Source organism: Staurois parvus, unplaced genomic scaffold, assembly GCF_062004578.1.
Source record: "Staurois parvus isolate SC_StPar_1 unplaced genomic scaffold, SC_StPar_1.0 ptg001158l, whole genome shotgun sequence".
Classification (NCBI taxonomy): domain Eukaryota; kingdom Metazoa; phylum Chordata; class Amphibia; order Anura; family Ranidae; genus Staurois; species Staurois parvus.
In genome coordinates this window covers 635,923-652,391 of record NW_028318954.1, presented here as the reverse complement: position 1 = coordinate 652,391, position 16,469 = coordinate 635,923, and the positions used below count along the sequence as shown (strand labels likewise).

The 16,469-nt window shown below is 40.6% G+C and overlaps 1 long non-coding RNA gene across 1 annotated transcript in view; it reads left to right on the top strand.

Moving 5' to 3' along the window:
* The first annotated feature begins 5,531 nt into the window (after positions 1-5,531).
* Positions 5,532-16,469, top strand: part of LOC149439110 (uncharacterized) — a 34,793-nt gene continuing 23,855 nt past the window's right edge. Inside the window, exon 1 of the long non-coding RNA XR_016307855.1 lies at positions 5,532-5,801. This is a non-coding gene — a long non-coding RNA (uncharacterized LOC149439110). The remainder of the gene's footprint in view (positions 5,802-16,469) is intronic.

The following is a 16,469-nucleotide window of genomic DNA, read 5'->3' as shown; positions in this document are numbered from 1 at the left end:
TAAATAAATAAAAGCTGAGAATTTTTACCACCCCTTCCAGTGTTAAATGGTCTGTCTCATCCTTTTTTGTTGAAAAACCACAGACTTTCTGGCTGGTTCACCAGATGAAAACTGAAGAAAGAAAACCTAAAAAGGGAAACTAATGCATCTATCACATCTTAGAATTTGTGAGCTGCTATATAGTAACTGATTGCTGTTGGGTTTAACCACATGCCGCCCAGTCACTGTAGAAATACAGCAGCAGGGTGGCACGGCTGGGCAAAATTACGCCGCCCTACCTGTCCCGCCGATCACAGCCGGGGATGTCAGTCGCCGGGTCACAGCTATGACCCGGCGATCGGCAGCAATCGCTGACAGAGAGCACAGCTGCAGTAGCTGTGCTTTCTGTCAGTTCCCTGACAGCTCCAGGACACGCTGATCGGGACAGAAGAGTTTCTCTGTCCCGATCAGCGGTGTTCCCTGCAGTACACACCCCCGCCCCCTAGTGAAACACTCCCCTCACACAGTTAACCCTTTCACTGAATAATAAACTTAACCCCTTCCTCCCCAGTGCCATTAGTACAGTGTCAGTGTTTTTTTTTTGCACTGATCACTGTATTGGTGTCACTGGGGATGTCAGTGACCCCAAATCAGTACCCCCCAATGTCAGAATGTCCGCCGCAGTCCCGCAGTCCCGCCATAAGTCGCTGATCACCGCCATAAGTCACTGATCGCCGCCATAAGTTGCTGATCGCCACCATTATTAGTATTAAAAAAAACTAAAAATCCCAGTATCTTTCCCGCCATTTGTAAATGCTATAACTTTCACGTAAACCAATTAATTTACACGTATTGGGTTTTTTTTTTAGCAAAGACATGTCACAGAATACATTTTGGCAGAAATTTATGACTAAATTTGATTTTAAAATTTTTTTTTACTGGACATGTTTTATAGCAAAAAGTCCAAAATATTGTTTTTTTTCCTCAAAATTGTCAGCCTTTTTTTTTATAGCGCAAAAAATAAAAAACACACAGGTGATAAAATACCACCGAAAGTAAGCTCAATTTGTGGGAAAAAAAAGGTTGTAAATTTCATTTATGTACCGTTTTGCATGACCGCGCAATTGTCCGTTAAACTAGCGCAGCGCTGTATAGCAAAAAAATGGCGTAAATTGCAGTATCTATACCATAGTTTGTAGACGCTATAACTTTCACACAAAGCAATCAATATACACTTATTGGGAATTTTTTTACCAAAAACATGTAGCAGAATACATTTTGGCCTAAATTTATAACTAACTTTGAGTTTACTATATATTTTTTATAGCTGAAAGTAAAAAATATAATTTTTCTTCAAAATTTTTGGCCTTTTTTTGTTTATAGCGTGAAAAATAAAAAGTGCACAGGTGATCCACCAAAAGAAAGCTCTATTTGTGTGAAAAAAGGACATAAATTTCGTTTGCGTGCAGCATTGCATGACCGCGTAATTATCAGTTGAATTCGTGCAGCACCGAGTAGCAAAAAGAGGCCTGGTCATTAAGGGGGGTAAATCCTCTGGAGGTCAAGTGGTTAAAGTGGCTCCAAAGGCTCAAGGATTGGAGGGGGGGCTGGGGGGCAGCTGCACACATGAAGGTAAAAAACCTTCTGTGTGCAGCTGCCCCCCACCCCCCCCCCCTCCAATCCTTACCTAAGCCCCCTTCAATCCAGCCACGTTCTCGACAGCCTCTGCTGTTTGGGGACTCTTCCTCCGCATTAGATGAGACAGCAGTGGGAGCCCATCGGCTTGGGTTGCAGTCAATCACAGCCAGTTAGCCAATGAGGATAGAGTGGGGGTGGGGTTAAGCCACAGCTCTATGTGTCTTATGGACGTATAGAGCAGCAGCTCAGGGACAAGCATGAGTGGCTTTTCCTGGGGGCACTGCTCGAGGGGGAGGAGCCATGAGTGCCAGCAGGGGCCCAAGTATAAGAGGAACGATCAAAACCACTTCACAGAGCAGGTAAGTATAGATATTTTTATTTAAAAAATCAAAAACAAAAAATCTAAGCTTTAGTGTCACTTTAATACTCCTTTAAAATTAGAAAACAATTACCTCCACATTTCGGTAAATCAAAGCAACCAGATTCACTGGTTCACAGTGAATTAAAAGATATGTTTTCTGTGCATCTGCAATCTCTTGTCATACATACATCATTTACATGGCCATTCAAAGAGGATGCCTACAGTTATGCTATTATCTTGTGATGAAGCCAGCTGCAGATAGTGGCCAAGCAGAAGAAAAAGACCTGTTCAACAAGTATCCTGAGTACATTTTATTTTTATTATTTATTTATGTCAGGTACTTACAGTGGGGAAAAAAGTATTTAGTCAGCCACCAATTGTGCAAGTTCTCCCACTTAAAAAGATGAGAGAGGCCTGTAATTGGCATCATAGGTAGACCTCAACTATGAGAGACAAAATGAGAAAAAAAATCCAGTATAAAGTATTATAAAGGAGTGTTCTCGAACTTCAGTTCTCTCCTCAAATGTGTGTTTATGAGTTGTACAGGAACCTGAGCTGCTGAGTCTTACATCCCTGGTGTATCTACTGGAGTGGAGGTGGAGACTCTTGTGATATTTGTATTAATTCCAAGCAGATAAAACAACAAAATAAAATGAATGCAGGCATGTTTTTATTAAAATTGTATTTTAATTTAACAAAATAAAAAAAACAAACACACATCAAGTGTGTTAAATATATGTAATTTAATCTGTCATGATATCAATCTTCTGTATCCCCTTGCACTGCCAAATTCTTGGACAGACTGGAAGAGTGAGGCTCCATTCACACCTATGCAGTTTGCTTTTTGTCCGTTTTGCAGTGCTTTTTACAGTTCATTTTGTGTTTTTCTGCATGCGTTTTTATGCGTTTTTGGCACGTTTTTATGGTGTTTTGCGTTTTGTTCAGCTCTTTTTTTTTTTAAGTGGAATTTTTTTTTGCTGGGCCCAATAAAAATGCAAAACATGGCAAAAACACACTACCATGCATTTCAGCAGATTCTCCATTGAACTCTATTGTAGCACAAACGCTGCTTTTTGCTTTTAAAAAAGTATTTTTCCAAAAACGCAGCAGCTTAAAAAAGCAGAGATGTGAACATGTTCCGTAGGAAACCATGTTAAATGGACTGTAGTGCATGGACTGTAGTGTAGTTTCTGCAAAAAGCACTAAAAAATGCATTGGTGTGAACGGAGCCTAAAGCTAGGTTCACACTCATGCATGCGGTACATCACATGTGGTTCGCACAGGAACCGCACTGCATTCCAGTGAAAATCACATGCAATTTGTGTGCGGTGCGATTGGAGTCATACATTTTGTATGGCTCTAATCGCACCAGACTCGCATCTAGAATTGGATCGCATGGGTATTCAAACCTATGCGATTCGATTCTGCACATCGCACCGTGTTTTGCGGACCGATTTCGGGGTGTTGTTAATTTAACATGCACACCCACATCGGTTCGCATGAACGGGGTGCGATTCTGATGCAGTGCGGAATGTGCACTGAAAACGCTGTGAATTCTGCACCGCATCAATGTGAACCCAGCCTAAGGATCAGCATTCTGGGCCAATTGGGGCTTTTTGCTGAGCACAGAGCTGCCATGAAAATGCATACAGGAGGAGAGGACAATTAAGTCTTAATTCACACTGATATGGTACGAAATTCGTTTTTTGTGCGATTTCTGCACCGCATCATAATCGCACCCCGTTTATGCTAACTAATGTGGATGTGTATTTTAAGTTAACAACACTGCAAAACGCGGCGCAGTGTGCAGAATTAAATCACATGCGTGTTAACACCCATGTGATCCAATTCTGGTGTGGAAAAAAAAAAGGGTCCTGCACTATTCTGGTGCGAATGTGGTGCGATTTGAGCCATAGAAAATGTATGGCTCAAATTACACCGCGCAGAAATCGCATGTGATTTGCACAGGAATACAGTGCGGTTCCTGTGCAAATCACATGCAATGTGCCGGACCGCATCAGTGTGAACCAGGGCTAAGAGTGCTGCTGTTTCTTCACTCCCTAATCACAGGTCCTAAACCAGGCTGTATTGCTTAGCTGCACTGTATTCTGTAGGGAGGCCCAAGACCTGGCTGCACTGTCTGGCATGAGTATCTTTCACAAGACTGAACATTAGTATACATTTTTGGGCACAAAAAACAAGTCAATTGTATGTATTTTATCTATGTATTTAGTTGTTGGCCAGGAGTTCAGCTTTAAGTATCACTCATTGCAAATGCACTAGGTATCAACCAGGGGCGGACTGACAACTCATGGGGCCCCCAGGCAATAGGAGATCATGGGGCCCCTGTGTCCTTGCCCAAACTCAAAAAAGCCTATGAAAAAGGTACCAGGGGCCTCTCATGGGGCCCCCTACTGACCCTGGGCTCTCGGGCAGTGCCTGAGTTTCCAAATGGTCAGTCCGCCCCTGGTATCAACAACCTTGGTAGTCTAAAAATATGATGTATGAGCAAAAGAAAAAAAAATGTTTTGCTTTTTTTTTCTTAAAGTAGAAATGTCTATTTTTTATAAAGTGGGAAATCAGATCAAGTTCCCATGGTCATCCAAGATCTTCCAGCTGCTACTTATAATAGCTCATCAAGCAGAACTCCCAAATGATACAACTACAGATTTCCCTTAAAGACGCAACACCAAAAATCCCTTTACATCTATACTTTTTAGTATAATAATTGGCTAGACTTATAACATTATATTCTTTTCAGATCCTTTTTTAATAAACAAATCTGAAATCAATAAAAGTAATTTAAATGGACAATAATGCTTTATGTTTGCCGTGCACTCTATGGATAAATATACAACTTGGGCTGGTCATAGACAGATAGATGCAACTACGTATATGACATATGCTCAACAATAAAGATTGCTCCTTTTTCTTGGGAAAAGCCACTGTCAGTGACTAGTTCTCAACACTAGAATTGCTGAAGTCGATCATATTGCTACAGAAAACTGAAGCATGGGTATCCGCGTTTGGAGACTACGATCGTGCCTAATGGGCTTAGTGCAATAGAGGCCAATATGGGGCTGGCTGTGCTATTGATATTTGTGAGATTTTGTAGGGCTGAGGAGGGTTAAGTTGTTTTACTGAGGTCCCCCCATCCTGCTTTCTCATACACACTCCAAGACAATTCCCACACTCTTCGGAATTGAGCAGGAAATTTTGTTAACTCCTTGTATGCCCCAAGCAATGCATTGGAGAAGTAATTGGTTAATAAATGCGGGACCCTGTCAGCTTGGTTCATTAGTGTTCCCAGACAAGTTGCTGGCACAGAGTTGGTCTCACTCTCTCTCTTTCCCTCTGTTTCTCTGTTTTTGTCCCTCCTCCTGCTCTGTTTCACCCCCCTTCTCTTTCAACCCTAATGATTCCCACATGGTTCTTGGTATCTCAGCCAAGCCCCCTAGCATTGTCTGAAAACTCCAAATTTAGAAGAAATATGAAAATTGTCAAACAGACAGTCCTTAGTGGGTAAAACCGAAAACCTCCTAAACTGTCACAGGTCAAGACAAGAAAAGGAGGGGTGTCACATGACTACACCCCCAACCAATGGCATTCCATGCTGACCTGACAGATGTGCCTTATAACTGCCTGGCCTCTCTTCCCTCCAGCTCATATAAGGTAAAAGAAAAAAGGTCTTTTCTCCCAGCTGGTTAGAATCTAGTGCCGAAAATCCCCAATCCCGAGACCAGCACACTTACAGAAGCTCAAGCTCTGCGTTTGCAGCCCCAGGGGGGAACAAGGTGACAAGATCAAGCCAACCTTGCAGACAGTAAGTAATTTGTTTTTTTCTTTGTTAATTGTGCCACTAATGGTGTTTATTTCCTGGTGCACACATTCGCAAGAGAAATCAAATAGCCGCATTTCTGCGCACTTTAAACCTGATATACCCATACATACATTTTTATAATCTATAGTAGGTCTGATGCCACTAATGGTGTTTATTTCCTGGTGCACATTCGCAAGAGAATTTAAAAAAAGCTGCATTTCTGCACACTTTAAACCTGATATATACATTTTTATAATCTATAGTATGTCTGATGCCACTAATGGTGTTTATTTCCTGGTACACATTGGCAAGAGAAATTTAAAAAAGCTGCATTTCTGCGCACTTTAAACCTGATATACCCATAGATACATTTTTATAATCTATAGTATGTCTGATGCCACTAATGGTGTTTATTTCCTAGTGTACATTGGCAAGAGAATTTAAAAAAGCCGCATTTCTGTGCACTTTAAACCTAATACACCCATACATATATTTTTATAATCTATAGTAGGTCTGATGCCACTAATGGTGTTTTATTTCCTGGTGCACATTGGCAAGAGAATTTAAAAAAGCAGCATTTCTGTGCACTTTAAACCTGATATACCCATACATACATTTTTATATTGTATAGTATGTCTGATGCCACTAATGGTGTTTATTTCCTGTTGCACACATTTGCAAAAGAAATGAAATAGCCACATTTCTATGCACTTTAAACGTGCTTTACCCATACATACATTTTATAATGTATAGTATGTCTGATGTGGCGTGGATTTACTAAAACTGGAGAGTGCAAAATCTGGTACAGCTGTGCATGGTAGCCAATCAGCTTCTATCTTCAGTTTGTTCAATTAAGCTTTAGGCTGGCCATACATTATACAATTTTCTTGAGATTTTTGGTTTTGATTTACCAAAAAATATATAATAGGAGGTCAAACCTAACAACACTTTCAAATGTATCCAATTAGGCAGGCTCTTGCACTACATAGTTGAAGGTAAATCTAAAGGAAATTGGGCATAAATTGGACAGAAAATTGTATAGCCTTTTCAATAAAAGCTGGAAGCTGATTAGTTTCTATCCAGTTTTAGTAAATCAACCCCTGTACATCACTTAAAGTTGCAAGTACATCAATGTTTTGTCATGTGTGCTTTATGTTATAGTTCGCAACCTAGTGAAGCCAATAAAACGATATAAATAAAAATATAGAAGGCACATGTTGACAGCTGCTCAGTTTATAATATTGCATATAAACATTTATAACTGCTCTTTATTATGAGACATCTGTTTTTTTGATAGTACAAAACAAAAATGAACTGAATAACTGCTAATGGGTTTCAGGTAAGCTGATGTATTATATGTCTACTCCAAAAGGTATTTAAAATGAAAAGAAGCCACTCATATTCTTCTTCTTATCTTATATACCTAGCACTCAACCACCACCCTTATACAGGATATGTCCTTGAAGCATCCATTGCAGGTTATTCTTCTTGGAGAGATGATTCCCAGTAAAATGTGTTATGGGCTACTGCATAAAATGAATCAGTGCATCATAAAAACATAACCGGTTGTTCAGCTTTTCACATTGTACACAAGGTGGCTGTATTTTATGGCCTGAACTTTAGATCATTCATTGATCTGCCATAGACAAGAAGTTCTCATAGCTGTCAATACCCAGAATGTGCAATTTGTATCTAGGACATATATCCAGTGAAATTATTTCTTTTCCCTGTGTAAAAGAAGACTACTAAAAACAAGTTAAAAGATCATCCTGTATGCTGAGAAAATGTATTCAAGCGACTCCCATGTGTACAATAAGCAGCACAATGGGGTTGATTTACTACAACTGGAGAGATCAAAATCTGGTGCAGCTGTGGATGGTAGCCAATCCGCTTCTAACCTTAGCTTGGTCAGTTAGGCTTTGACAAAAAAAAAACTGGAAGCTGATTGGTTTCTAGGCAGAGCTGCACCAGATTTTGCACTCTCCAGTTTTAGTAAATCAACCTCATATCTCTTACCCTATGCAGATGTTGCAAAGCAATATTTGCAACAATCGTATACTGGCTAGCTAGCTTTACCTGTAATAATAAGTCAATACCCATCTGTGTATAGTGTACATGTCATGCTGTTTATTCTCTCTAAAGCTGGCCATACACTGAGAAAATTTCATCTGGTTCTTAATGAACTGGAGAAACGTCAATCAGAGGGTGGTGCTTTTAGGCACCACTCTGCCCGACATCTTTCAATTGAAATATCGGAGGAGCCAAGCAGAACATTGTCAGCTGAACAATCAAATACTATAGCAGCAGCAGGAGATACATCTGTTTAGGGTGAATGTAGGTATCCATTTGATTTTTTTCAATCAACCTACAGGCTAAAGGACAAAAATCTATGGGTGTATGGCCAGCTTAAGTGTGGAATCATTCTGTCTGTTCCTTTGTATGTTTCCTGTAGACACTGTTTCTTCCAAACTCCAGTAAAGGTACAGCCCCTCGTCTGGAGCTGTCTGGAAAGCATCAAGAGCATGTGTTTATATTTTCTGCTTTATAGGATGTTGAGAACTCCACATCTTTCTATCTGAGGTTATAAAGTTAGAGTTTAATCAAAAAAGTACACAACCAATTTCTGCAAAGGGAACCTTGCATTTACCCTAGGTTCACACCTAAGAGTTTTCTGCAGCGTTTTGCAGAAACGCACAGCAGTCCATTTAACATCATTTCCTTTGGGACAGGTTCACATTTCCATGTTTTCACCCGGGGCGTTTTTTGGAAAGGGTCAGGGACTTTTTTGAATACAAAATGTGTTTTTGGTTCTATTGACTTCAGTGTGAACACTGCAGAAAAGCATGTATTGCATTTTTGCTGTGTTTTTGATAAGTTTAAAATCTGCCTAGCAACAAGAAAAAAAAAATGAAATAAAAAACACAATGTGTCAAACGCAAGTGCAAAACGTAATGCAGAAGCACATCAAACTCAACCTGCATAGGTGTGAACCTAGACTAATGCAGGCCATAGATGGGTCGAAAATCGGCCGATTTTTCGGCCGAAAATAAAATCGGCCGATTTTCGGATCATTAGTGGGCGATTTGGTCGGCCGTTTTTCGGTATTTTGGCCGTTTTTTTTTTCGGTAAAGTTGGAAAAAAATCGGGCGATTTTGCCGATCGGCCGATTTTCGCGGCAATAATGGGCAAATCGGCCCATTAAAAGAAGAAGAGGATGAAGATGATGAAGAGGAAGAAGTAGAAGAAGAAGAGGATGATGATGATGATGATGATGAAGAGGAAGAAGAAGTAGAAGAAGAGGATGATGATGATGAAGAGGAAGAGGTAGCAGAAGAAGAGGAGGACGATGATGAAGAGGAAGAAGAAGTAGAAGAAGAAGAAGAAGAGGATGAAGAGGAAGAAGAAGTAGAAGAAGTAGAAGAAGAGGATGATGATGATGAAGAGGAAGAAGAAGAGGATGGTGATGACGAAGAAGAAGAGGATGATGATGATGATGATGAAAAAGAAGAGGATGATGATTAAGAAGAAGAAGAAGAGGAGGATTATGAAGCAGGAGAAGAAGAAGAAGAATGAAAAATTAGAGGAATTCCAGTACGGCAAAAAGTGTCCCTGCAGAGAGCTCCGCTATTTCTTTGACAGTTCTCTGACAGTTCCTTGACATTTACAGCGGTTGCAACATTGTATCTATTTGTTTCCGAATAAAAACATCTGTATCCTAAATGGAAACAAATAGATACAATGTTGCAACCTCTGTAAATGTCAAGGAACTGTCAGAGAACTGTCAAAGAAATAGCAGAGCTCTCTGCAGGGACACTTTTTGCCGGCTCTAGACAGGATGAAAATCAGACGATTTTTTTTTTACCATTGATGGTAACGTCGGCCGCTTGAACGACCGATTTTTCGTTTTTTAAAAGAAAAATCTGCCGTTTTTCTCCCCATCTATGGCCTGCATTAGACATGATAGAATTAATGTGACAGATGCTTGCTTTAGATAACAGATTGGATGGCTTCACAGGTGTGACCGTATCAGGTTGATTTACTAAAGCATCATAAGCTGTTCACTTTATTTATTTCAGGTACTTATATAGCGCCATCAATTTACACAGCGCTTTACATATATATTGTACATTCACATCAGTCCCTAACCCTCAAGTGGCGTACAGTCTAAGGTCCCTAACTCACATTCATACATACACATACTAGGGACAATTTAGAGAGGATCCAAATAACCTACTTTGCAAGGGAAGTTGCACTTTGCAAGGGAATTGTCCCCAGAGTTTAGTAAAATGAGGTGAAGCTCTGCTGCCTTTCATCATCCAATCAAGTTTTTTTGTTAATTCCTTGTGTTTTTATTTCTAATTTCTTGCACTTGATTGGGTACTTTTGCCAAAGTTAAATTTCTCCACGTTTACTAAGCTCCTAGAGTACAATTTCCCTTGCAAAGTGAACAGCCTATTTGCCTTTTGTAATTTAACCCCTATATCTGCCTTATTTAAGAAGGTAAATAATCTGATTTCAGTTTATAAATTCTGATCAATAAAATTATTTCTTTTCTATGGGTTATTGCATCTCACACATCATTCGTGCATATATTTTAAAGCAGTGATTGATTGATTAAGGTTTGCAGTAGACATGCTCAGAAGGCTGACTGGCCAAGCAGCCTTCACACAAATTTTTTTTCCATAAACAGGCATGGTTGTGTTAGTTAACTGTGCATGTTTATACAATGAGAAAACACCACTGGGACTGAAATTTTCTCAGGGAGAAAAAAAGCGACCATCCAGGAAAATCCATTTCAAACATTTGTTTAATCCCTTGATCAGCCACTAAGAAGGTATGTGCAAAGGCATACATATAGCTCCCAGGGGTTGATTCACTATAGGTAAATAGACTGTTCACTTTTAGTGGAAGGTGCACTTAGCAAGGGAATGATTGCCAGAGCTTAGTACATATGGTGAAATTTTACTTTACAAAGAATACCCAATCCAGTGCAAGAAAAATACACTTTGTAAAAACACTGTATTTATTTGCACAAGACAGAATGATGGAAGTCAGCACAGCTTCACCTTATTCATTAGGTTCTGGAGCAAATTCCCTTGCAAAGTGCAACTTTCCTGGCAAAGTGAACAGTTTATTTGCCTTTAGTAAATCAAACCCCAGTTTCCCCCCCAATAATGGACCAGACAACCATCTCATGTCTGTGGGTAGCCCAAAAGGTGTAAATTCATCATTCGCTCGGGGAACTTGCTTGCGTCACCTATTACTCAGCCATGGTAAAAGAAAAATGTGTTGATATTCTGTAATGTGTCTACAAACAGTAGGTGCATGTGTTGAAAAATGGGTATTTAGGTGAACATTGATCTTTATTTCTCAATAAAGCACCAAGGCTTCTTATGTCTATTTGCACATACTAACCAGATCTCAAAGGTAGGTGTAGGTCAACCACTACAAGAAATGTTTGGTGGCTAGGGGATATTGCCATTTGTCTTTAAAGATTGTTGTCCTGGCACATTCCATTCTCTAGAAGTATTTTTAACACTAAAGTATCGTAAATGATGGACACCTGAAAAATGATATTTTGGTTTGTTGCAATGTACTGCATAGCAATCTCTCATAGCTGCCAAGCAGATTTCCTCTGCTGTAACTTATTGAGCATTGCATAATGAAATTTATGACAGCCTTGATGATAAGAATAATAGATTTCCTTAGAAAGAGTGTATTTTCTCTAGGCGAGTGTGGCCTTCTAGACCTGCCAAACCTCACAGCTACTTCCTGTTAGGAGTAGGACACGGATTTGGCAATGGAGATGCAGCTGCTCCAGATGTGACCACTTTAACCGCTGGAAAAACCCTGAGGCTCTCACCGTCATGCTTTGACTGGCGAAGCTTAAAGATTTCCCCTGCACATTATACTCTAAAATGTCCATAGACCCGCGTTTATGTCTGTGTGCTCCAAATAAGGTCTTGCTAGATCCGCACTACAGGAAGCAGCTTTTTTTTTAATCCTCTTTCATATACAAAGTAATTTAAGCCCAGTAGTTGATGAATCGAACATTCTCACAATAAAATATTAAAGTAATATTACAATGAATATGTCTCTGTTAAACACCTTGCAATTTTGCATATCTTCTTTTAGATCATAATCCAGTTTATTTAATAAAGCAACGATCAATTTGAAAATTGCAGTAAGCCAAGACAACCAATCGTGTAGCATCTTTCTTTGTTTTGGCTGCTCTAAATGGATGAGAGATGGTTGCTGTAGGTGACTGCACTTTGCACATCATCTCTACTTTTATGAAAGTGACACTAAACTAAAATTCTATTAAAGTATGTATTCTTAACTCTTAGATTGTAAACTCCAAGGATCAGGGCCCTACTAACCAGGAGCGGACTGACCATTTAGCCACTCGGGCACTGCCCGAGGGCCCAGGGTCAGTAGGGGGCCCTATGAGATGCGAAAGTGAAAAAAAGGGGGAGAGAACAATGTTCTTGGACAACTTGCCAGCCAGCTTGCTAACAACCGAATTAACCTGTCTAACAGTATGCGTTTATAACAGGGGTTTAGTTAGCACACATTTGCAAATACATACGTAAGCCACAGAGCCACGACACGGCACCCTGATCATCTGTGGTCCTAACTCTAAAATTTGTGAGTCCCCATAGTAGAGGCACATGCATTTAATGGATAGATCAAGGGCAGGTGGACCTGAGGGAGCCACCCCTCTTAAAGGCAAAGGAGTGCACTGGACCCCAGCATGTAGCACAATGCTGGGCCCTATGAGATGCCCCTGGTACCTTTCATTGGCTTTTTCATGGGCTTTTGTGGGTGTGGGCAAGGACAGGGGGCCCCATAATCCCCTATTGCCCGGGGGCCCCATGAGTTGTCAGTCCGCCCCTGCTCCTAACCCTCTTGTATTGAACTGTATCATTGCTGTATTGTCTCCTGCTTTATTGTAAAGCGCTGAACAAACTGTTGACGGTATATAAATCCTGTATAATAATAATAATAATAAAAATTCCCTTCTACTGCTTTCAGCTGCCTTCAAATCTCCAAATTCCTTTTTTTTGCTGCTGTAATCCCACTTCCTGTTAATCACTTGTCCTCCAGAGGATTTACCCCCCTTCCTGACCAGGCCATTTTTTGCGTTACGGCGCTGCATTTATTTAACTGACAATTGCTCGGTCATGCAACACTGCACCCAAATGAAATTTACATCCTTTTTTTCCCAGAAATAGAGCTTTCTTTTGGTGGTATTTTATCGCCTGTGCGTTTTTTATTTTTTGCGCTATAAACAAAAAAAGAACAACAATTTTGAAAAAAAAACTATATTTTTGATGTTTTGCTATTAAACATGTCCAGTGAAAAAATAAAAAAAAACAAATTTTGTCATAAATTTAGGCCAAAATGTATTCTGCTACATGTCTTTGCTAAAAAAAATCCCAATACGTGTAAATTAATTGGTTTATGGTAAAGTTCTAGCGTCTACAAATGGCGGTATATATAGTGGAATTTTTTTGTTCTTACTAGTAATGGCGGCGATAAGTGACATAGCAGGGCTGCGGTGGGCATTCTGACACTGGGGGGAACTGACTTGGTGTCACGGACATCCCCAGTGACACCAATACAGTGATCAGTGCTAATAAAAAGCACTGACACTGTACTAATGGCACTGGGCAAGAAGGGGTTAACGTGGGCGATCAAAGGGTTAACTGTGTGCTGTTTTTAGTGTGGGGGCTGTGTGTTTCACTGTAAGCACACTGCTTTGTATGGCTCTGCTATGCAGAGCCATACAAAGCAGTGTGCAGGAGCTGACAGGGGAGAGATCTATATTGTTTACATACAGATCTCTCCCCCCCCCCACCTGAAATCCTCAGAGATCGCCGGGAGCTGGCGGGGAATCACTGGCTGGGACCCGGTGATTGACAGCCGAGGCTGCGAATGGCAGCACAGGTAGGGCACGTGGGCGCGCCTCCCTATGCGCAACTGCAAAATCATGTGTATATATACGTGATTTTGCTCCCCCGTACCGCCCTGTAGCATTATTTTCACTATAGGGAGGCACGGAAGTAGTTAAAGGGTGGCTACATGTGTTCTCTATGACCCCACTGTATGTAGAAACGTAGCCGCTTTCTCTTGCTTGCTCCTGAGATGGACTAGAGACTATGGGATTTGTAGTGTGCATAGAGCAGTGCACATGACCACAACTAATCTGCACTGCTCATTCCAAACAAACAGAAGTGTGGAAAAGTAGAGGTTTGGGAGCTCACCAAAGACATTACAAGGAGGCAGAAAACTCAGTAAAGAACAGTTTCATGAAAAATAAATTGCAGTGCCATTTATTAGTAGATATGCATGGATTTGTTTTTAGAAGGATAAGGATATCAGTTCAGTATCACTTTATGTAAGTCAGACTTAGCTTATAAGATTCACTGTAACAGCCAAAGACACAATTTTTTTTTTTTAAGCATTGAGGGCCAGTTCACACCATGCCCTGAGCTGAATCGCACATGAACGCCATCTGTGGCTCTGTGCGGTGTGATTTCAAGCCTAGCAGTACTTTTTGAAACGCACAGCAACCACATTGCATGGTACTTTCTACTATGCGATTTGATGTGGGCCAGTGCAGGCAAGTGCAATGCATTTGCGACCTGAGTTTGGGGTGTCATTATCTTTTAACTGACCCCCACAACAGATCGCAAGGGCTTTGCAAACGGAATATGGTGCGGGAAGCCACGTGGAACCGCGGTTCTCTTGCTCCGCATTTTATTGTGAAGAAGCACTGAGAGAAATACTGGTTGTGTGCCTGTCACAATTAAACATCTGTCAGAACTGTGCAGATGGTTTCTATTATAAATCAGACATTCTCTCTCTGATGTTGTAGAAAGATGCAGGTGACCTGTCTGAGTTTGAAATATGATTGGAAACCATGGTAGTAATATTGTTAGAAATATGACTGTGTGTTAAAGGATAAGGAAGCCTTGCAACACTGGTGTCCTCGGTTCTCATCCCATCCAGGCCACTACCTGCATGGAGTCTGTATGTTCTCCCTGTGCTTGTGTGGGTTTCCTCCCACACTCCTAAAACAGGCTGGTCAATTGACTCTTGTCCAAATTGGTCCTGGTATGTATATGTTTGTATATGAGATAGGGGCCTTAATGTGTAAGCTCCATGAGGGCAGGGACTGAAGTCAATATAAAAGAGGTAGATAAGAGTGTATTCACACCTGTGAAAGGCACCTGCCCTTCAATTAGATGAGAGAACCCCAGTAGGGGGTTCCTGGGAATAGCTGCAAGAGGCAGCCCCATTGAAAGCAATGGAAGACTGCCAGCCCCCACAGCTAACTGCGGTCACTCGCATGTAATCATTAATGCAACAATCGCATGCAAGTAGGCATAGACAAAAGCAGCCTGTGTCCAGGGCTGATCGCTTCCATGCAGGGGTGGACTGACAACTCATGGGGCCCCCGGGCAATAGGGGATCATGGGGCCCCTGTGTCCTTGCCCAAACTCAAAAAAGCCTATGAAAAAGGTACCGGGGCATCTCATGGGGCCCCCTACTGACCCCGAGCCCTCAGGCAGTGGCCGAGTTTCCAAATGGTCAGTCCGCCCCTGCTTCCATGTGATCGCTGCATGAAAAATTACATGTGAGTGGCCATGATTAGCTGCGGAGCTGGCAGCCTTCCATTGCTTTCAATGAGGCTGCCTCCTACAGCTAATTGCAGGACCCCCACTGGGGTTTTCTCATCTAATTGGAGAGCAGGTGCATTCGCAGGTATGAATGCCCCCCAGATTGTTGATGCTATCTAAATTAAAAGAAAGGAAATATAAAGGCAGACTAATAATTCTGTAGGTTGGCTTTCAAACTGTCATGAGCCATGAATTTAGAACAGGTATGCAAATCAGGGCTTCCGAATTTTCCCTGACTTTGCTGATATGCATACTTAGTGTGGGACAGTATTAAAGGTACAGCTTCAGTATAACAGCCAGGCAACTAGCATATTCAGAATTAGTTCAGCCCTTTATTTTTTCTTAGAAATATTTTTATATACCTTACATGCCTTTTAATGCTGTATAAGAGATGATATGAAAACAGCACCATGTGTAAGATTAGGGCCATCTAGGGTTGCCAACTGTCAAGACATAATAGGCAGTCAAAAAATGCAGAATGCAGTTAAAATAGTCTGCGTTAATAAAAATGTTTTAAACAAAAAAAAAATATATCAAAAGAAAGCTTAAAGAATTGGGACTTTATAGGCGCTGATACCTTCTCTCAGAGAAATGACAACCATATTTAATAAAATCGCTTTTATTGTACAAATAGTTTTAAAGTATTCATGTATTATTAACATTCCCATAAAAGAAAATTCTGAAACAGCATCACATTATTTGCTCAGTATCACAAGCCCCATCATGCACTTCCCCTCCCACATGGACATTAGATGTTGAATATTGCTTGCCAAAATGTTCTTGCCCATGAAAGGGAGAATGTGCAAAATAACTGACGTGTTTCGCACTCCTGCAGGGATGTGGTGGCTACAAACCAGACCTATTATTATTTTGAAAAGAAAAAAATCAAAACAAAACAAAAATTATAAATATATATATATACGCGAACAATATATATATTTATTACTACATTTAACTAGTTTAATTTCATTGCACAGTATAGCAT